Here is a 21,751-nt window from a genome sequence, read left to right as displayed (position 1 = left end):
GGAATTTAGTTATAACAGCTCAAAGGAAATAAGTCAGCTCTCTCAGTAAAAAATATTTGAGCACCTATATACATGTCTATTTATAAGTTATTGTAAATTATGCACTTGACTAGTAATATGATTTGATTATACCCACCATAATGCACACAAATAGCAAGCTTAAAAGTTGCCAAATGAGTAGAAATGGAAATTTTAGTATTTCCTTCCCATACTCCAAAGGATCCTTTGTGTGTTCCCTCTAACATGTAGTCTCTGGGGAACCAGTGCCTCAGGAAACAGTCTGCATGCAGGTCACCAAGCGCTAAATTTTATGATGCAGACAAAAAGGATGTCAGATTAGAGAGAAGTATGAACAAACTGAGACTACCAGAACTGGTCAATGCATTGAATGAAATTCAGAAAACAAAATAATTCAGTAAACAGATAAAAAAATAGGAAACATTTACTTTGGGTAGGCGTTGTAGGCTATTAAAAGGGAGACAGAGAAAAGGGGACAGAAGTGAAAGCAGAGGGAAGAGCAACACAAGATTGAAATGTAAACGCTCCTCTGGTGACCATTCCCCTGCCCTCGGGTGTGCCTTTGCTGACATCTATAGGCTACAATTTGCCAGTGATTTTACTTAAGATCAAACAGTGTATGCTTGTTCTCTTCGTCTACTTCATTTATTTGTTTGTCAGTGACTCTTCATATTAGAAACATTTCTCTTTATTACTATATGGGTTGACTGTCTTGAATCATACTTGAAATATGAATCATATTTTAAATAAGATTAACTCAACCAAGCTTTTGGCAAAGGGACTGCATCTGTGTTGTCCACGCTGTGTCCTGGCACCATGACAGCATCAGGCTCATGGTGAATATTTGAGATTGTTTTCTGACCGGTGGAAATATACTTGAAAAATCTCAGCATGTAAGGGAACTCTGTGACAAACCAGTTAATAAAGTTAAAACCAATGAACATTCAGTGAATTATTATTTTGGTGAAAAAAAGCTTTATATAAATGGGCAAAATTATTCTTTAAGTGAACCAATGAACCAGCGAGGACATCCGAGCTGAAATTTGATACTATTTATACCTGGAAGCCCCCTCAGTCCCATAGCTTCTATCGCAGACAAGGGCAAGCTGGGCCTTGGAGAAACTAGAAGCTTGTGCAATGCCACACCTCAGCTCGCTGCTCTGCTCGGGGACTTATTTGAACATGAAACAAGTTATGAGTGATTGTTCTTTTTCAGAAGGAGTTATTGCAGGTTTTTAAAAAAGTTACAAGCCCTTCTTTGCTATCTAGAAACTAGTCAAGCCCTCGTCTTCCTCCCAGAGCAGATGGTAGGAGGTCCTGGGGTGCTTTTCCTATCTATTCTAGAATTTTTGGAGAAGCATGACAACAGCATTTTGGAAAAGCTGTTGGTTCCAGGGCCTAGAAAATTCCTACTTCTTTATCCTTTTGAATTTCCAATTCCCCCTTTCTTTCCACCACGTAGGAGTTCTGCCTAGTTAGTCACAATGTCATTTATCTTAATTCAAACTACTGAATTTAATTTTTTGAACAATTTAGTGTTTTTATAAAAAGTGATATCTACTTGTTACCAAAATTCAAGCAATATGGGGCAAGTATCAGGACAGAAGGGAATAATCGCCTTGTGTTTGTCCACTGAGCAAAAACTATTATGAAATTATTCTTATTATTTTCAGGGTATGTCCATCAATGGACAAACAAGTAAATGAAATTATGTTGTTTTAATACAATATAATATTGTGCAACCATAAACTAAATGACACCTCCCAACTGTAAATATAAACAAGTTGCAACAGACATCCCTTATGTATACTTCCTGTGCACATATACAAGGGGTTCTGGGGCATATAAATAGAACTGTTGGGTTGTAGCATATTTATACCTTCAAATTTATTCAATATTATGTATGTAAAATACATTGTTGAAATAAGTCAGGAAACTAACCCTTCCACCAAGTTTGTATGCAAGCCCTGGCCGGTGTGGCTCAGTTGGTTAGAGTGTCCTCCCCTGCACGGAAGAGTTGTGGGTTCGATTCCTGATCAGGGCACCTACCCAGGTTGCAGTGGCTGGTTGGGGTGTGTACGGGAGGCAACCGATCAATGTTTCTCTCTCTCTCTTCTCCCTACCTTTGCCTTAGGAATGGCACAATCTCTAAATGTGCCTGGGTGTGCTGTTTTGCTTGCACTTATTTGGGATCAGCACCAACTAATTGTTGAAAGTCTTCTTCTATGGACTGGGCAACATGCATGGCAGGGGGAGGTATGCGGGGGGGGGGGGGTGCTGAAACAACATTAATAGTGTTCTATGACTCTTTCTGAATCTCATGGTTTCTCCTGTGACAGCTGTGTTGACATTTGTACTGATGGTGCAAAAACAAGGGTGGGTAACAGGACTGGGGCCTTAGCACAACTCAAGGGCATGGCATTAACTATATTGGTGGTCACTGTTCTTTACCACCACATAGTCACAGTTTTGAAAGAGTCAGTTTCACTAGAGAATGTCCTTGATGAAGCACTAAAATGAGTGTTATTGAATCTCCACTCTGAGTACATTTGAAGAGACTTTGTGCGGTGCAAGGGGACGCCCCGAGGCACTTGGGCTGCAGGCTGAAATGTGGTGGTTGCTAGGAAAACACTTTGAGTTGCATGCAGAACTAGCTGCCTTTTTCCTTGCACACATTTTTTTCACTTGGAAAAACAAACAACTGACAGAAAACTGGTCATTCAGACTTGGGTGTTTGGCAGGCACTTCCTTGAAAATGAACACAGTGAGAATGTCTCTTCAAGAAAAACAGCTCATTGTCTTGTCAATGATAACATTTAAGCTTTAAAGGGAAAATTAGAATTTTGGTTAGTTTAGACCTGTTACTGTGATACCTGAAAACTTTTCGTTTTTAAAAAAGAATTGATTGATTTTTAGAGAGAGGCAGAGGCAGAGAGAGAGAGAGAGAGAGAGAGAGAGAGAGAGATGGAAACAGGGATTTGTTGTTCCACTTATTTGTGCATTCATTGGTTGACTCTTGTGTGTGCCCTGATGGGGGATGGAACCTGCAACCTTGGCCTATCCCGACAACCCACAACCCTTCGAGCAACTGAGCTACCTGGCCAGGGCCCTAAACACTTTTCTGATGAGATCAGAGGCAATATTAATGAATGCAATTTTTTTATATTGTATGAAGTGTTAATATTTAAATATCTGCAGAATTCATTGACCTGATTTTTCGAATGACCAATGAATGCTGTGACAGAATCATGCAGGTGAAAGATCCTTTCAAAGTGCAAGACAGGCACTTCCTGCCATTTATTCCTTGAGCCAGACACTTTAGACTCACCCTAGGTTCTCTCTCTCCCTCCTCATTTTATTACTCAACACTTGGTGTAAGTTCTACCTCCCAAGTGGCCTTAAGTGTATCCTCTCATCTTCATTTCTATTTCTGAGGCCTTCGGTCAGAACTGTGGTAATTTTACTTGTTTTATAACAAATGTCAAGCCTCTATCATATTGTCTGAGGCATTTTTGACTCTGCCACTGTCCACCTGTCTCCCGTTTCCCTTCATTTTCCAGCAAGCTGATCGGATTACAGCTGCTTATTAAAAACATGCAGATTCATGACTCCCTGCCTTTACATTCACGAGGTTTCTCTGCCTGCAACATCCCTCTTCTGGAAAATTCCAAGTCATATCTATCAAAATTCCACTGGAATGTTTTTCTCCAGGAAGTTTTTCTTAACCTGACTCATACCAGGAAGAATTAATCACTTAATTTTTCTGGGCTCCCTTGTATATTTTCTGTCGCAGTTCCGATCGTTCTGCAGCGTGTCAGCTCTCTGTGGAATCCTGGTTACGGAGCTACCTTTTGGTGTGATGATGTTTACCTATATTGAGCAACCCCGTAAGAATCAGGCCTGCGAAACTCTACTGGGTTTTGAAAAACAGTATTGTTGGGACGTTATTCATTTAATGACAAGTTTTCCTTTTTTAGGGCCTTGAGAATTACGTTTCTGTTCTTATCACCATATCCTCTGGCCTTGTTTTCTATGAGAGCTGTGACAATGGGAACTGTGACCCACCCCACCATTCATTTGCCATTGTTTCTGTAAACGCCGAATGGATTAAGCTGCTTTGACCTCTTAGAGAAACTTTCTTCCAGGCCTGGGGCAACAGAAGGGCGTGTTACAAGGAGAACAGGCCCTGACATAAGGCAGCCAGAGCCCAGACCGAGGACAGAGGTGACCTGTCTGAAGGGAGACAGCGTTCGAGGCTGATCTTTGGTAGGACAATGAAAGAAGGCAGACCCTGGGAACTGGCTAACCTTAGATTTTTCCCTCACTCACTGCCTCTATTTCACTGTTTAAAATGAAGTGTCAGAGCAGTTTTTCAAGGTGCTGATACCTGCTGCTCGCAGACTGCCGGCTGTCTGATTAATAAATGCTCATAAAAGATTCAGCCTTGTCTCTGCTTATTGGCTCAGTGGTGACAGCCAGTAACCAACCCGTGCTGCGTCTGGTAGTAGAGCCGCTAGCACCTTTTTGAGTTGGTTGATCTCAAGTCAAAATTGTGGCCCACCTTTAGCAAACCTAAGATTTTATCATCTCTAATGAGCCTCAGTTTAGACTGCAGCGACACCTGAAGTCACCCAGTCAGTTTCCCAGGCGGAGAGACCTGGGAAACCGCAGGGAACCAGGGGCGCAGAGCTGCCCCCGAGCTGGTTGCTGTTTGTAGATGGAGCTGGTTGCTGTTTGTAGATGGAGCTGGTGGCTGTCTGTAGATGGAGCTGGTGGCTGTTTGTAGATGGAGCTGGTGGCTGTCTGTAGATGGAGCTGGTGCCTGTTTGTAGATGGAGCTGGTTGCTGTCTGTGGATGGAGCTGGTTGGTGTTTGTGGATGGAGCTGGTTGCTGTTTGTAGATGGAGCTGGTTGCTGTCTGTGGATGGAGCTGGTTGCTGTTTGTAGATGGAGCTGGTTGCTGTCTGTGGATGGAGCTGGTTGCTGTTTGTAGATGGAGCTGGTTGCTGTCTGTGGATGGAGCTGGTGGCTGTCTGTAGATGGAGCTGGTGGCTGTTTGTAGATGGAGCTGGTGCCTGTTTGTAGATGGAGCTGGTTGCTGTCTGTGGATGGAGCTGGTGTCTGTTTGTAGATGGAGCTGGTTGCTGTTTGTAGCTGGAGCTGGTGGCTGTCTGTAGATGGAGCTGGTGCTGTTTGTAGATGGAGCTGGATGCTGTTTGTAGCTGGAGCTGGTGGCTGTCTGTAGATGGAGCTGGTGGCTGTCTGTGGATGGAGCTGGTGCTGTTTGTAGATGGAGCTGGATGCTGTTTGTAGATGGAGCTGGTTGCTGTTTGTAGATGGAGCTGGTTGCTGTTTGTAGATGGAGCTGGTGGCTGTCTGTAGATGGAGCTGGTGCTGTTTGTAGATGGAGCTGGATGCTGTTTGTAGATGGAGCTGGTGCTGTTTGTAGATGGAGCTGGTTGGTGTTTGTAGCTGGAGCTGGTGGCTGTTTGTAGATGGAGCTGGTTGGTGTTTGTAGATGGAGCTGGTTGCTGTCTGTAGATGGAGCTGGTGGCTGTTTGTAGATGGAGCTGGTGGCTGTCTGTAGCTGGAGCTGGTGGCTGTTTGTAGATGGAGCTGGTGGCTGTCTGTAGCTGGAGCTGGTGGCTGTCTGTAGATGGAGCTGGTGGCTGTTTGTAGATGGAGCTGGTGCTGTTTGTAGATGGAGCTGGTGCTGTTTGTAGATGGAGCTGGTGCTGTTTGTAGATGGAGCTGGTTGCTGTTTGTAGATGGAGCTGGTGCTGTTTGTAGATGGAGCTGGTGCTGTTTGTAGATGGAGCTGGTGGCTGTTTGTAGATGGAGCTGGTGGCTGTTTGTAGATGGAGCTGGTGCTGTTTGTAGATGGAGCTGATTGCTTGCTGTTTGTAGATCGCTGCACAACTGTGGCTTCTGGAGGGCAGTAGGGGCGGGTGCTGGGTGCGCCGCAGGCTTGTTTTCTCTACTAATATATGCATTATTTTCTTATTGGAAAGGGGTCATTGGGAAATTTTCAACTTTCCCAAGAACCTAGTTATTTCTTCCATTATTTGACATGGGTTAACTGAGGAGTGAGGTATCCAAGAGGACCCAGGACCCCAAATTCCAGCTGTTTGTGTGCAGAAGCTGCGCATTTCTTGATAAAAGAGCCCTGGGAAGATGAGGTATAGTTTCCACTGAAGGAAGGGCAGGTCGGTTTTGTGTGTCCTCAGAGTAAGAAATTCAAAGGTCTGGAGTCTGCTGCTTGCTTTTCCAGGACTGGTGTGACTTTATAGAGATGCTAAAGGAAAGGCACCCCCTTTAGAAGGTGCCCCTAAATTAGGACGAGGCCCCATCTAGAGGGTATTAGCAAGTAAGAACCAATGTCTCTCATGTTCAACGGAGCTCCTGTTTCTATTGATTTCAAGAGATTATTTATATGAGTCCAAGGCAGGAGTCTCAAATACACTTGAGGGGGAAAAGAAATTAAACCACGATTCTCAGTGCTTTAAATGGTCATAACGTTTAATAAAATCCTAGGCTGGGGTAAAATCCAAGCACAGCGCCTGTGAAGCTGGGCCCCACTGCGCCCTGTATTTAAGGGGATGCAGGGAAAATTCCGACCTGTAACGACACAATGGGGGTCAGGGAGTTAAAGAAGCTACCTTCAGAGGACCGGAGCCTTCACTGATCTTCTACTTGGAAAAGTTGCTTTTGAAATTAAAAAATATTTATTATAAAATCTTGGTTCAAAAGTAAAATTTTACTCTGACATGTGTAAAGATAAAAAAGTACAACTCACCTAAAAATATTATTAATGAATGCTTAAACAGTGGCCTTGTTTTCTAATATAAATATATAGTCTCCAAAACATTTTCGTGTGATAAAGGGGAAAGTATAATTTTGGTTTAATGGTCTCAGTATTTGTGCTATGTTATAAAATAAAAATTAAAGATATGTAACTTGATTGTACACCATTAATTAGTGGTCATAGAAAGACTTAAAAAATCCTTCTGCACGAAGAATTTAAGCCAGTACTTAGAGGATTATTCAGTAAAATAAGAAAGAGAAGTTAATTTTAATCTAAGTTTATTTAACATTCCTGACCTGAGTAAACACGTTCATAAATTAAATTGTTTTGTGTATTTTGAGTTCATGTGCTGGACATTCTATGTGTTTTAACAAATGTATGGCGACATGTCTCCCTCATGACAGAAGCACACAGAGTTTCACTGCCCTGCAAATGCCGAGCTCCCTCTGTTCATCTGTCCCTCCCTCTTTCCCTCCGAACCCCTGGCATCACCGATCATTTTACTGTCGCCATAGTTTTGCCTTTTCCAGAATGTTCTATAGTTGGAATCATACAGTAGGTAGCCTTTTCAGATGGATTCTTTCACTTAGCAATATGCATTTAAGGTTCCTCCATGTCTTTTCATGGCTTGATAGCTCATTTTAAAAAACTGCTGAATATTCCACTGTATGAATGTACCATTTTGTTTATCCATTTACCTGTCGAAAGCTATCTTGTTACTTACAAGTTTTGGCAGCCCCATCTTTTAAAACTGAAATGCCAGATTAAATGGAATGTCCTGAATTTCATTCACTTACCTTACAGAGCAGACTGGTTTTTATTCCTTAAATGAGTGTCTAAGAGTATGTGAATATAGTCACGGGTAGTCAAATAAATTAAGACAACTGAATATTCAATATGGCATATGATGTGGAATCCTCAAGTCACTCCACTCACAGCATCTGGTAAAAGTTATGGTATCACATTTCTCTGATAAATTCTTAATATCAGTGGTGGTTATATTTTTCTTTAATATGAACCTAATGTAAATTTCTAAAGTCCCTAATGGACTTTGGGCCTTGGACCGGCATCTTCTGCCCAGCTTGTTCTGCACCCGAGTGTGCTTCGCGTCTCAGCTGTCTGTTAGCTTTGGTAATGATCATGACTGGGTGGACCCTTATAAAGCAGTCAGGGAGGAGCCGACGTTTCTTACAGTTTTTGTGTCACCTTCTGCTCAGTATACCGTAAAAATTTAAACCTGGTTAACAACACAGCTAATGTTTTTCTATGGGAATTCAAAGATACACAAATAATATTCCATTGGGCTGTCATAACAGCACACAAGACTTAAGTTTGTACATGCTGAGGTTGCTTTCACGTTCCACTTAATACCAAAGGAGGAATCACTCGGGTATGTGTTGAAAAGCTGGGCAGGTGGAGGTGAAAACCTCCCTAAATGTTCAGGATATGGAATTGGTCTAACTTTAGGAGACTGACACTTTGTCTCATCGTAGAGGAAAAAAACACACACAAAAAACCCAGAAAAACAAAACAGTGGAAGTTTTCCTGCCCTGCACATGGAACTTATCCCCTAGAGTAGCAGTCTTCAGAGGCTCTTGTATTTCTGGGGGTACCAGAACTTTCCAAGGGGTACACAGGTGCTGAAAGATTTAAGGGCATCTAGACCTCCAACATCCACCTGCACACATTAAAAAGGTGATAGGCTTCACCAAAGCTTGTCATTTTAAGCTGATTTTTCTGAAGTGATGTGCTAATGACCCCTCAAGAGCACTCTCCCAACCCCGCTTTCACAGTGCCCTCCAGCCTCACAAGCCTCACAAAAGCAAGGCGTGCTGCTCATCTGTCCCAAATATAGTCATGGTGCGTTGACCTGGGAATAAGAGGTTTGAGCACCAAAGAGGGCGAGTCAAAACCCGTGTCCACAAAGCCTCCTTTAGCCACAGCTTTGGGCCCTTGTCTTGCATGGACATTTCTGTTAAGGCCAGTGATCCCCAACCACTATGCCCCCCAGGAGACATCTGGCAAATGTGTCTGGGGATACGCTTGGTTGTCTCACTGAGGGGTTGGTGCTGCTGGGATCTAGTGGACAGGAGTGGGAGATGTTGTTAAACATTGAGAGGGTAGGCCCCCCTCCCCGGTGGATCATTCAGCCCCAAATATCAGTAATACTCCAGGCTGAGTAACCTTGTGTTAAGGGTGACAAGTGGCTTAAGAAATGGGGGAGCTTTGGCCTAAGCGACAGTATTCTGAATTCAGATAATTCCTCGGGAGAGAAGCGGGAATGCCGAACACTTCTCTTCTGAGGACCTCAATGAACCCTTTCCTGACACTTGCAGGGAATGAGCGGCCCCCTAGCAGTCGCAAGAAATACTGACAGTGGTGGTTTTTTATTTCATCGAAGTGACAAACTCATGGCCAAGTCCCAAACCCTGTTTCAAGGTTAGAATATTCTAAACATAAAAACCACGTAAAGAAATAACTGGCTGCAAAGCACTCTAGGTACCAACGAAGACCCACTCACTGCGACGCACCTGCACTTTGCTCGCTTCTTCTGTGACCTCAAGGCAGTGAAGGCAAAAGTCTCCACGTTTATTTCTGACAGATCAACGCCACAAGTTGGAGTAGAAGTAAACACATAGTGGGGGCACTTTAATATAGGTTTTCTTGAACTTATTCAGGCTCATAGGAAAAATATTTTCATTAATTTTAAAAAATATTACTGAATAATAGAAATACATCTTTCTACTTGGGTACAGGTCCAGGGTATACTATTACTTCTCTGCTCATTTATTTATTTTTAATGTATACCCACTAGATTCAGATGAATCTGAAGGGAGTAATTTGTGGATTCTGCTGTAAACAATACACACAGCAATCAGTAATAGAATTTCTGTAAATTTACACTTATTGGTGACCTAATAACTCCTCTTCATTTTGCTGTTGATTTCCACTAAGTAGATTAAATCGTGCTCTTAAAAGCAGAAATCCACTTACACATGAGTACAAAACAAAATGTTCGCAAAGCAGTCTGGAGACCCAGGTTCATTTATTTTGGATTAATTACTCCCTCTTCGATGCTGATGCACTGTTCTACATCTGTCAAATGAACGATTATAAAATTAATCATTTTCTACAGTGAAATGGAATTATACATACACATTAAAGTATCCATTTTTTTGGTCATACTTTTCAAAGGCACTTCCAGACGGCATAAAAAAAAATGGGAAAATGTCTTTATTCAGGACCTATTGATTTTTAATTTCCAATTTTGTGGGTTTGGTTCTTTCTTTTTAAAAATTTTTATTTTTTATCCTCATGGGAGGAGTGAGGATATTTTTTCCATTGATTCTAGAGAGAGTGGGGGGGGGAGAGAGAAAGACTGATGTGACAGTCACATAGATTGGTTGCCTCCCACATTTGCCTGGACCCAGGCCAGGGATTGGACCTGCAACCCAGGTACGTGCCCTTGACCGGGAACTGAACCTGAGACCCTCCGGTGCTCAGGCTGACACTCTAACCACTGAGTCACGCCAGCCAGGGATGGGTTTGTTTCTTTCTTATGCCAGTTCCATCTAATCTGAGTTTCACAAAATGCCTCTATGTGAAAGACTAATGGGTATAATTATTTGCTATTTAATAAGAATTTGTAAAGCCTTTTTAGTATACTTCTAAAAACTGAGAAAGCGAAAGAACCTAATGTATATGTAAAAATACTTTTGCAAATCAGGTAGTTTCTGATTCTTTGCTTCAACAAAGTTGAAGAAGAATTCGACACTTTAGTTATGAGATTACTAAAAACAGTATTTAATAATAGCTCACTATGTGATTTTTGGCATAGAACTAAGAAGAAAATTTAAAAATTGGGTAAAGTTGCTACAACAAAATTCCTTCCATTTCCATACTTATTCCGTGCCCATCCCTATTTATATCAACAATATTCTTTAGTTCTTTCACGTAAAAAATTTGAAAGGAATAGAAATCATATAAAACCAGTCTCATTATAATGATAAGTAACTTTCATCAACGTGAAGTTGGGAAAATAAAGCCCCTATGTATTTTGGTACAAGATGCACTTTCAGTTAAATTTTACTTTTGAAAAATTTATACTTTTATTTAGCAAAATCTGTATTATTTATATTGTCTCATTCAGCTGCATATCTCTAATAGTTGTAATATTATCTTAACCGATATAACTTTGTAAAAACTTAGAATAGGAAATAAATTCATTTTAAGAACACAGTTTGTTGCAAGGAAACATAACAGATGAATCAAGATTTCTGGGTACAAAAATATTGTATTAGGATGTACCCAGGGTTGAGGACTTAAAATTCCAGCCTAAGGAAGAAGTTGTTTGTGGATTTTAAAATTTAATTATGGGCCCTGGCTGGCTCAGTGGTTAGAGCATCGGCCTACGGGCTGGCTCAGTGGTTAGAGCATCGGCCCACGCGGAAGGGTAGAGAGTTCAAGGCCTGGTCAAGGGCACGTACCTGGTTGCAGGCTGGATCCCCGGCCCTGTTCGGGGAGGGTTCAAGAAGCACCCATTGGTGCGTCTCTCTCACATAGGTATTTCTCCCTCTCCTCCCACCCCCTCCCTCCCTTCCACTCCATTTAAAATCAATGGAAAAAATATCCTCAGGTGAGGATTAACAGAACAACAACAAAATTTAATTATGGGTGTCAAAAAATATGGTATTTAGATTCCAGTGATTACAAGTTTTCTTCACACATGTTAGCTGTTAATGTGTACAATGTGCTGGGAATCAGTCCTTGCAAATACTGGAATCCATGCTGAGGATTTCCGGTGAAGCTTTCACAATTCTCTTACGAGAGACAGGAAGGGAGGCCCCTGAAACAGTCTTCCCTGCACACACACCTGGAGAAGAGACACCGGTGTCAGCAGAGACACGAGGAAGGACACACTAAGGGACAGACGCATTCTGGAGGGACTACCCCACACCCCAAGTCACCAAACCCAAAAGCTCCCTTCAGCTCAGTTCTTTAATTTTCAGCAGTTCTTCCCATAGCAAAGAACCAATGTTTCCTGTCCCTCATGTTTGAACCTCTCCCCTTATTTACTTGAAGATGAGGTTATTACCCTCTTCTGCTGCCTGTGAAGAGAAACTGACCCTTCGAGGCCAGGGTAGAAGGGGGGGGTTGTGAGGTCCTTGAGTAAATCATTAGTCTTATACTGAAAGTGGTAGAAACATTTTGAAGCTAGACCCAGGCAGAATCTGGAGACGGGGAAAGAGGCATAAGGGCCTGGCATTAGATGCCTGCACTCCTAGGAGCCTGTCCTGGAGCAGTGGCTTTGTGCCAATGAACCCAGCATCTGGGGAGGACCCCAAGTTCCTCTGACTCCAGATTTGCTCCTCAAATAGGCCTGGGGTAGATATCCCCTTGCTAACCAGTCACACTGTTGCGTAGCACCATCTCCACACACATGCACACCCACCTGGAGCTTTTCTGCTTGTTTGTTCTTAATCAAGGCTGCGACCTGGTTTCCTCCCATGGAATCACTGCTGAAAAATTTGGGAAATGCAGGAAGGGAGTTCTTGGAGTGGATCTCTCGGAGTTCTTGGAGATAAGGGAACCATTTCTCAAGTACCTGGGTGACCTGGCCACTCTCCAGGCTCCTGGCTCAGGTTCCTGGCCCCCATGAGTAAGCAGGGGACATCCCAATGCACACCAGGCACAGGGAGCTCAGCCCACAGGGCAGGCCGTCCCGGCAGAAGCCTGACCTTGGGCACTAGGACTCCTGAAAACCTGAACCGCTGATTCTGCAGTTCTCCATCTTCACTGCTTCTCAGACTGACCGCCAGGCTCTTGCCTCAAGCCCTCTGACCCAAGCAAGAGCTCACTGGACTGTGCGGGCCCCTGGGCTGTGGCTCTTGGCCACCCTTGGCTGAGACTGGCCTGCCTGACGGTCACCCCCTCCGTCCTCTGTGGCTCGCCTGTGAGTCACCATCCTGCCCCTAGCGCAGAGGTGGGCTGCTGTGCACCTCACCTACCTGGAGTGGGAAACCCACAAGTCGAGCTGGAAGGCTGGTTTCCTCACTCCCGTCCTAACCGGGGTTTCACCTGTACCAGCCGGAGCAGCAAGAAGGGCGGGCCCGGCTTGTCCGTGATGACTGCAAGCAGGCAGGACGGTGGCTGCGGGGAGGGCAGGAGGCGGCCTACGATTCTCTCTAGGCTGGCACCCCGGTCCCCCTTCAGGCGCCCTGGATGGCTCCCGACTTCCCTGGTCCGAGGAGATCCCCTCCCCCGTGCCACGCTCCACGCCAACCCCGTCTCAGGCTGCGGGATGCGCTGCGAGGCCGCCCAGGGGGTGGCGTCTGAGACAGAAACGCGCTGCTGCACAAACCGAGGCCGCCTCAGGTTAAAGGGAACCAGTTACACACGCGGACACACGCGGCGAGAGCTGAAGGGATAAACGCACTGCCCGAAGTAACCTGGGGCCCTCCCGCAAGGACCCGGATTCCTTGAAAGGTTCCGCCAGAGCGAGGGCACCGCGTACGCCTCCCAGTGCAGGCACCGTCCCTCCCTCGTGGGGCTGAGGCCGTGTCGCACTCTGCCCCACCTCGCCGGGCCCCGCGGGGAGCGGGGGAGTCTGCAGGCCCGCAGCGCTGCCTCACTGCCCGCGCCGGGGGCCCCGGGGGGCACGATGACCGTCCCAGATGTCGCCCTGCAGCGGCGCCTCCTGCGCGTCCCTCGGGAACTTGCAGAGCGTCGGATGCCTCCTCCTCCAGGCAGGCGCTCCGGCACTGCGCAGCAGGCGTCTCCCCCTGAGCCTGGGGGTTAGAGCCGCAGTGTCCACTTCTGTCCCGGTCTCCAGGCCCGGGTGCGGGCACTTCGGCGAGGACCGTGGGAGAGGCAAGACTCACCGTGCACGGTCCCCCGCGGGGTTGCAGCGCGGAAAGCGGGGTTCGGGGAATCGGTCCCCCAGGGCGCACCCCTGGCGCCCGGGCCCCGCCCAGCTCAGGCCCCGAGGCTATGATTGGCCCGGCTGCACGCCAATCAGGGCTCGGCGCGGTGGGGGCGGGGAAACGCCGCCCGCCCTCCGGCGTGAACCCGCGTCCGGTTGCCCTCCGCGCTCCCGGGCAGGAGCCGGCTCCCCAAGTCCCTCGGGCGGCGCCGCGGGGACCTGCGACTTCAGTCCTCGGGCGCCGCCCAGGTTTCCCAGGCCTGGCCCGCGGTCCCCGCGCCCGGGGCTGTGGCCCTGCCCCCGCCTCTCCCCCTCGGGACTCAGCCCCCGGCCGCGACCCAGAAACACCCGGACTGAGCGTTCCCGCGGCTCCACCGCACCCTGGGCGACGCGGGCCCGGCTTCTGGACCGCCCGCCCCGCCGCCCCCGCCCCCGCCGCCGCCGCGGGAGGGCTGTCAGCTGGCAGGGAGCTCGGGAGGGACGGGCGGGCGTCAGGGGGCGGGCAGAGCGGGGAGGGGGCGGGCTGGGTGCCGGGGCGGCGGGGCGGGTGGGCGCCCGGTGTCCCCTCCCGGGCAGCCCCCCTCCGGGCAGCCCCGGCGGCCACTCCCCTCCCCGGCGGCCGCGGGAGGAGCCGGAGGGGTTTCCAGCGGCGCGGGCGGGTTCCCGTGGCCGCGGCGCGGATCGGGGACTTAGCATCACGCCCCCTGCAGCCGGCGCGGTGAATGCGAGCCTCGATAACCCTGGAATCTTCCCCGCCGGCAGGGGGCAGGGACTCACCTGCCCCCAACAGAACAACCGGAAGGTGCGGGCGGCGTGGGTGTGGACTGTGGGGTCGTGGGGCGCCCCAGCACCGACGAGCTTGCCAGTCCGCTTCCAAACCCCATCCTGGAAGATTTTATACATATTAGTGGACTGGACATATATACACTGTTTATGGCTAAAGTAGATTTTATCTACCACTGCATCATATACGGTATAGCAACATATAAAAGGTACGTAGCACTATTTTATATGCACATAGTGGAATGGAATAGAAAAGAATAGAATGGAAAATACCATTTTTTATAAATATACATATTTTTAACTTTTAACTTTGAAAAACGGAGTCCTCTCCCGGAACTGAACTCCGAGCAGCCCGGGGCCGCCTCGAGCCCCGCCCCCCCCAGCCCCTGGCGGGGGGGGGGGCTAGGCCCGTCTGATAGGCGCCCCGAGTCCGCGACCGTCCCCGGGAAGCGGGAGGCCATGGAAACGGCTTTGCTCTTCCCGAAACCGCTGCGGGTCGGGGCCCCGCACGGCGGTGAACGCGCTCGCCAGTCGGTGGAATCCATTTCGGTCATCATCCGGGGGAAGGACCGAGCTGGCGCTGAACGTCTGGCCGCCGAGGAAACGCGCGCCTGGCTGCTGCTCCCGCGCCGCCCGGACGCGGGGGAAAGCAACTCCAGCCCCGGGAGCTCTGCAGGGAGATAGGGCCCCTCGCATGATGAGCCTCGTGTAGCCTTTACACGGAAAACGTGACAAAGACACTACCACACGGGAAAAAAGTGCCAGCCACACTCACGACAGATGTGAAAGGCCTGGCGCGGTTCACACGCGCTTTCAGGGAAATAAGTGCCCACTGGGAGGCGCCCTGACTGCCTGGGGAAGCTGAAGACGGCCCGGGGCGGCTCCTTCCCAGAAACGGCGGGGAGAAAACACAGGCGGGGTGGGCAGACTGGGCTTACAGCTGTGCGATGGGAAACGGGTTTATTCTTGTATTATTTATTAATCGCTGTATTAGTGTATTACAGCTGTGAACCTACTTTTGCCCCTCCCTCTATAACTGGAAGAGAGGAAAATATACACAGCTTCCTTATTTTTTCTTAATATGTTTTTATTGATTTCAGAGACAGGAAGGGAGAGGAAGAGGGAGAGAGAAACACCAGTGACGAGTCATTGATAGGCTGCCTCCTGCTGGCCCCCTGCTGGGGACCGAGCCCCAGCCCCGGCCTGCGCCCTGGGGAATCCAGCGGCAATCTCCTGGATCCTGGGTCAGGCTCCACCTGTCCCTGTGGCGCGCCAGGCGAGCACAAAGAATCATTTCAAATCAGACGAAATTATTACTCGATCAACTCAGAAAAGTAAATGATAGAACATATGCTGGAATAACAACTCTTACATGCCGGTGGTTCTCAAAACATGGTCTCTAGACCAGCACCTCTAACCCCTGGGAACGTATTAAAAATGCAAATTCTCAGGTCTGACCCTAGACCGGCTGAATCAGAAACTGGATGTGGGGCCCAGGGGGCTGCATTTTAACAACCCTGCAGGGGATTCTGATCCACTCAAGTTCCTCTGTTCTGATTCAACTGCTGCCCCCAAATCAACAACAAAGTGAAATCCTGTAATTGTCTTACTTTCTAACAGCTCTGGATTTCCAGTACAAATAATTCTAGAACAAAGTTTTGGTCTAGCTAAGGAAAGATCACAGAAGCAGGCAGGCTCGGAGGCTCATCTTACTTGACTTTTTAAAGTTAAAAAAATTATTTTACTGTGGGCTCATTTTTAGGCTCAGCTGCTCTCTTCTTGGCTCACTCATCCAACAGTCTCTCACACTTTGTTTAATAAAAATTTGGTAGAGCCATTTTATTCTATGTGTGAGAAAAGAGAAGTGCAAATGATTATTTTCTGGTAAAATTTACAAGTAATTTTACCTCCCTGTAGATGGAGATGTTAACATTGTCACCAGAACATTAAATTACTAAGGAAAATGAGTGATCAAAATTACAGATGTTGCCCTGGCTGGCGTGGCTCAGTGGTTAGAGTGTTGGCCTGCACACCTGAGGGTCTCTGGTTCGATTCCAGTCAAGGGCATGTACCTGAGTTGCAGGTGTGATCACTGCCCCCTGTTTGGGGTGAGTGGGGGAGGCAACCAATTGGTGTGTCGCAGTCACATGGATGTTCCCCCCCCTCCTTCCCTCCCCTCCCACTCTCTCTGAAAATCAATGGGAGAAATATCCTCCCTCCTCAGTGAGGATCAAAAAAAAAAAAAAAATTACAGATGTTTTACAGGTTAAGCATCATTTCAAAAGGTCTTGTCTAAGGACTTGGAAGTCTAGGGGTTTGACAGATTCCCCTTGTTAGTAATTTTTGCAAAGACAGATTTATGTTAAAAAATACGTTATTGCTCTCCCCGGCTTTGGGGGCAAAAAAGAACATTTTTTTCTCTTATCTGGCTGAGAATTTTGTCACCAGCATTACAAGGCTAAGAATTAAAATTCCATTACTGGCATTGAATTAAAAAGAGACCCTTTTAGAAAGTCAAATTTTATAATGTGAAATGGAAAATGGCGTAGCACGATTTGTTAGGCAGGGAATGGGAGACTTAACAATAGCCAAAAAAGAAAAAGAAAAAAAAAAAGCAAGAATGGAAAGGAGAAAGAAAAAAGTCAGAAGGCTAAGGAAGGAAGAAAGCAAGCTTTCACTGCTCAAGGGCGATATGATTGCAGAGAAAACACAAAAGACTGAGGCAAGAATAAGGGTTTAGCAAGGTGGCTGGATAAATAGCAAAACCCCAATTGCATCGCTCTATCAAAATAAGTAGGAAATGTGATAGGATAATCCCATTTAACAGCAAATTTACAGTAATCGGTAGTAAGACCAAATAAAAGACATGCAAGATCTTTCTAAATTGACTTTATTGGGGTTACATTGGTTAATAAGATTACATAGGTTTCAAGTGTACAATTCTATATACCTCACCTGTATATTATATTGTGTGTTCACCATCGAAAGTCTAGTCTCCTCTGTCACCACTTATCCCCCGTTTACCCCCTTCTATCTGTCCCCACCCCTCTTTCCCTCTGGTAATCACCAGTCTGTTCTCTGTATCTATGAGTCTGTTTCTATTTTGTTTGTTTATTTTGTTCATTATTCCACATATGAGTGAAATAATTTGGTACTTGTCTTTCTCTGACTGGCTTACTTCACTTAGCATATTCACTAGGTCCATTCATGCTGTCGATAAAGGTAAGATTTCCTTCTTTTTTACAGCCAAGTAGTAATCCCTTGTATAAGTGTCCCACAGCTGTTTTATCCATTCCTCTCCTGATGGGCATTTGGGTGGCTATTGTAAATAACGCTGAAGTGAACAGAAGGGTGCATATATTCTTTCAGGCTTCTTCGGACGTATTCCCAGAAGTGGAATCACTGGGTCATAAGGCAGCTCCATTTTTAATTTTTTGAGGACCCTCCATACTGTTTTCCACAGTGGCTACACCAGTCTGCATTCCCACCAGCAGTGCATGAGGGTTCCCTTTTCTCCACACCCTCAATAACTTGTCATTTGTTGATTTGTTGATGGAGCCATTCTGACTATCAGGTGTGAGGTGATATCTCATTGTGGTTTTAATTTGCATCTCTCTGATGATTAGTGATGTTGAGCAACTTTTCATATGTCTATTGGGCATCTGTGTGTCCTCTTTGGAGAAATGTCTATCCAAGTCCTTTGCCCAGTTTTTATTTGGATAGTTTGTTTTTTGGGCGTTGAGTTTTATAAGTTCTTTATAAATTTTGGATATTAAGCCCTTATCAGATGGATCAATGTCCTCCCATTCAGTGGGTTGTCTTCATTTTGTTGATGGTTTCCTTTGCTATGCAAAACTTTTTTAGTTTGATGTAGTCCCATTTGTTTACTTTTTCTTTTGTTTCCCTTGCCCAAGGCAATATATCAGAAAAAAAATACTGCTATGAGAAATGTACGAGATTTTACTGCCTATGTTTTCTTCTAGGAATTTTATGGTTTTGAGTCTAACAATTAAGTCTTTAATCCATTTTTAGTTTATTCTTGTGTATAGTTTAAGAAGGTGGTTTAGTTTCATTTTTAGCATGTTATTTGTTCAGTTTTCCCAGCACAGTTTATCGATGAGACTGTCTTTAATTCATCGTTTGTTCTCAGCTCCTTTGTCTAATACTTATTGACCATAAAGGCATGGGTTTTTTCCCTGGGCTCTCTATTCTGTTCCATTGATCTGTGTGTCTGTTTTTATGCCATTACCAGGCTGTTTTTATTACTATAGCCTTGTCTTATAGTTTGATATCAGGTAGCATGATACATCCAACTTTGTTCTTCTTTCTCAAGATTGTTGTGGCTACTCGAGGTCTTTTGTGGTTCCATATAAATTTTTGGAATATTTGTTCTAGTTCTATGAAATATGCCATTGGTATTTTGATAGGAATTGTGTTGAATCTATAGATTGCTTTGGGTACTAGGGATATTTTAATGATGTTAGTTCTTCCTATCCATGAGCATGGTATATGCTTCCACTTATTTGTATCTTCCTCAGTTTCTTTCTTTAGTATTTTATAATTTTCCAAGGACAGGTCTTTTTCCTCTTTGGTTAAATTTATTCAGTAAATTTAACCGGTTAAATAAATACAGTAGGTCCCATATTTATTTTTTGACATGGAAGATCTTAATGGGGAAAATTAAAAACTTTGAAAGGCATTGCCAGAGTCCTGTATAAAAATGGGGAGATATATGATAATCATGGTTAGGAAACATCAATGTTACGAAAGTGTCAGTCTTCCGCAATATGATCTATAGGTTCAATACAATTCCTAGAAAACTCTCTACAGGGTGTTTATGGAATTTAGACAAACTGATTCTAAAATGAAGTGAAGTGATACAAGGTTAAGGAGAGGCAAGATTCAACTGAAGATGAAGAGGAAGTTGGAGGGCTTCCCAAAAATATAAGAAGAGAGTATAGTGCCACTGTAGTTAAGACCGTTCACTTTGGATGGTGGTAGGATGTGTGGAAAGCTGGACCAGTAGAATAGGATGGTAAGACATCAGCAGGCCCCCTTGCATGTGAAGAGTGGATATTAAAGACCAGTGGGCAAAAGGTGTCCTAGTCAATAAATGACACTGGAATAATTGTATATACATTCATCATACATGAAAATAAATTCCAAATGAACTAAGGACTAAAATGTTGAAGATAAAACTTTCAAATGAAAATGTAAAAGAAATAACTATGACTTCAAGAAAGGAAATAATGATTAAACAAGACACAAATTTAAAAAGAAATCTGGCCACATCAGAAGCTTTTATGGAAGTACACTCTGAAGAAAGCAAGCCAAGAAGCCACAGACCAGACTTATTTGCATCACACATAATTTACATAGGATATATCCAGAGTATTTCAGAATAATCTAGGAGAAAAATGGTCAAAAGATGTGAATAGGCATTTCACAAAAAAGGAAATATAAATGGCCAGTAAGTATATAAAAATTATGCACACCTACAGTAGTTACCAGAGAATTGTGAGTTAGAACTGCCTTTAAAATCTCACATTAAAAATTTTTTTAAAAAAATATATCTTTATTGATTTCAGAGAGAGGAAAGGAGAGGGAGAGAGAGAGAGAAACATCAGTGATGAGAGAGTCATTGATTGGCTGCCTCCTGCACGCCCCCAACTGGGGATCGAGCCCGCAACCTGGGCATGTGCCCTGACCGGGAATCGAACCCTGATCGCCTGGATCCTAGGTCAGCGCTCAACTGCTGAGCCACGCCCGGCCGGGCTGAAATCTCACATTTTAAAATCACTGGACAGCCACGAAACAAAATGTCTAGCATTCTCAAGTTTACTTGGCCAGGGGCTCCGGGTGCTAAAGTGGGAGAAAGAGCAGAGAAACAAGTTATCAAATTTGAAAATAAACAGTAAGTAAGAGAAAAGCTGTGGGGATTGAAAGGAAATGACTAAACAATTAAAAGTGACCTGAAGAGAGAGACTTTTGGACTTAGAAAAGGCCTGGTTTGCCCTTGAGTCACGGGGGAGTGGTGACTGCATTGTTCAAATGCCAGGATTTCCAGCACAATTCCGGTGAGGCAGGAGCCTGCTTGTGCCTCGCTGGGAATTGGCACTAGTTAGAATCAAAGAATTAAATAAGGCCCAGCTTGGGGGGGGGGGGGGGGTGAGCAGCAAGGATCATGACCCAGGGTCTAACAGAACCCACTGAAGGGTTAAACTGTGGTCTAGTCCTGGCAGATTTTAGATCCCAAGGGAAATAAATAGGAGTCATCAGGGAAGCCCCAGGCATAGGGAGGTGAACCTGGCACCCACTTCAAAGGGTGGCTGCAAGATGATACAGGTGGTTATTAGAAACCAGATCTGACTTCTAGGGAAAAGAAAGCCTATCACGGGCGAGAGTGCCCCGGTCTTAGGCGCACTGGCCAGATCAGCGCTGGGCCAACCTGGGGACGGGACAGAGGAAAAGGAATGGGCAAGGCCACTGGGCAGAGACCACGGTCATTGAGCAGACTGGTCAGACATGGGGGAGGTTAGGTGAGGATGCCGCAGTCCCCTTGGGGCTGCTCCTCCCTCAGAATATGGATGCCTCCTTTTACCCCCGGAGACAGGGAGGGGACTGCGTGCTGATCGGAGTATATTGCTACATTTCACGTTGCCTAAGGAAAAGGTATATATTTTTTTGTCAATGTGTGTACCTGTAGCCCTCGGACCATGGAGGACACCGACTGCTCCGTTTCAGGGAGTGGCACATCTCAGGCCACTGTGCAGGATGTGGGAGAACTGAACCAGAAAAGCCTTGCTCGAAAGAGCATACAGCATGTCATCTGGCACTTATGAAAAATTAAACCTTGGTAAATAATAAATTAAATTTAAAAAATAAATTAAACCTAGGTAATAAATATTTGTCACTGAAGGGGCTATAGCATTTGCCCTGGGCTTAACGACTATTTCCTCTGCCCTTCAGGTTCAGGCTGATACTGTGATTCTCTACCACCACCTAGTGGAGATTCATTCATTGTTTTCAAAAGTCCTACGTCTTATTTAAAAAACCCCACATAAACACCTGCATTCATTCTTGTTATGAAAGGTTCGAGCTGCGCGGAACAGGGTAGGGTGCAGGTCCCCGCCTCCCCGCCGCGCCCCGCTCCGCGCGCTTCCCAGAGGCAGCTCGCAGGTCCGCTAGGACGCTTCCTGCGCGCTCAGCTGCGCAGGTTTCTG

General features: G+C 45.7%; 1 long non-coding RNA gene across 1 annotated transcript; it reads right to left on the bottom strand.

The window, feature by feature from the left end:
- Nucleotides 1-11,449: 11,449 nt before the first annotated feature.
- Nucleotides 11,450-12,950, bottom strand: LOC107542676 (uncharacterized). Its single transcript, XR_001603741.2, has 3 exons — nt 12,832-12,950; nt 12,276-12,397; nt 11,450-11,696 (listed from the first exon to the last, which is right to left on the bottom strand). It is a non-coding gene; the product is annotated as an uncharacterized LOC107542676 (long non-coding RNA).
- Between the last annotated feature and the right edge of the window lie 8,801 nt (nt 12,951-21,751).

Source organism: Miniopterus natalensis, chromosome 5 (assembly GCF_054644295.1).
Source record: "Miniopterus natalensis isolate mMinNat1 chromosome 5, mMinNat1.hap1, whole genome shotgun sequence".
Taxonomy (NCBI): Eukaryota; Metazoa; Chordata; class Mammalia; order Chiroptera; family Miniopteridae; genus Miniopterus; species Miniopterus natalensis.
The sequence above is the reverse complement of the archived record's forward strand: the minus strand, read 5'-3'. Positions and strand labels throughout refer to the sequence as shown.